A 973-nucleotide genomic window follows, 5' to 3' on the forward strand; every position below is an offset into this window, starting at 1 on the left:
TCGAGCTCGGGATTCGGGTTGCTCGGGGGGAAGGAATTTGCTTCGTTTGAGGAACCGAATGTAAGTGGAGAGGAGGCGGCGTTGGGTTACACACACACACACACACACACACACACACACACACACACACACACACACACACACAGAGTTGATGCAGGCACGAGAACTTATTGGTGTGGAAATTCTAACGACAATCAGAGCAGGATCATTCTCACCCGTGTATTTAGTTGTTTGACGCGAGCTGCTGCAGTACGTGGATTTGGGTTAGAATGGCTGCCGCTGCTCTTGAATTATGCTAGTTCACACCGCCACACTAACATAATTCACACTTGCCATTCATTTTGTCGATTCTATTGCCTCACAAAGATTGAAGCCTTGCCGGTCATTGATTACGATTCTAAACTAGTGAAATGACGGCGGCCTTTGAAAATATTGATGGAAACTTGAGGATATTGATGAAAGCTTAATATTTCGTTCGTTCTGCAAATGTGTTCTCTTCAGATATACGCCTGTTCTTCGTTTTCGTGTGCAGCTTTTACTATATTTGTTCAGTGCAATCACATCGACACGAACCGTATAGTGAATGGATACAACAAAAAGGAATAAAACATTTCACGTAACTAATTCGTCAAATTCCCAACATATCTGAATATTCCTTGTACTTCCACCTTCACCACTACTTTTTAATAACGAACGCTGCGCTCGCTACCTTCGCCATCTTCCGCCCAAGTTAAAATTAAAACCACGTAGGAACTATTTTGCCGCTTCAACTGTTTCGAGTCCGTGCAGCAGCGAGCGAACGAGACGAGACGAGACAGGAGACAGCCACGATGAAGGACAGGTAGACAGAGTGGACAGGTGAAGATGAATCGCCCGCACACCTAAACCACCACAATCACCACCATCACTACCTCCGCCTCCATCACATTGCTCTCCCTAACGAAGCAAAGATGAAAGGATGCGAAACAAAAGG

This window comes from Portunus trituberculatus, chromosome 36, assembly GCF_017591435.1.
Source record: "Portunus trituberculatus isolate SZX2019 chromosome 36, ASM1759143v1, whole genome shotgun sequence".
Classification (NCBI taxonomy): domain Eukaryota; kingdom Metazoa; phylum Arthropoda; class Malacostraca; order Decapoda; family Portunidae; genus Portunus; species Portunus trituberculatus.